This window comes from Limulus polyphemus, unplaced genomic scaffold (genome assembly GCF_000517525.1).
Source record: "Limulus polyphemus unplaced genomic scaffold, Limulus_polyphemus-2.1.2 Scaffold2388, whole genome shotgun sequence".
Lineage (NCBI taxonomy): Eukaryota > Metazoa > Arthropoda > Merostomata > Xiphosura > Limulidae > Limulus > Limulus polyphemus.
The window spans coordinates 48,021-48,226 of record NW_013667998.1 but is presented as its reverse complement, the minus strand read 5'-3'; positions in this window follow the sequence as shown (position 1 = coordinate 48,226).

The window sequence follows — 206 nt, the reverse complement described above, 5'->3', positions numbered from 1 at the left end:
TTTTAGTACACAGTGAAACCACAGTCAGTACGTTTCTCATCACTTTAAACTTAATAGCTTTTACGATACACACTATAAATCACAGCGATTCACAATCTCGATAACTTCGCTATCGACGAGTACAAACACACACTTTATATTACCGTAACTACTGTTCATTTCTTTAATTATCTGTCTATACATTCATCACTGGCTTCTCTGCCCGT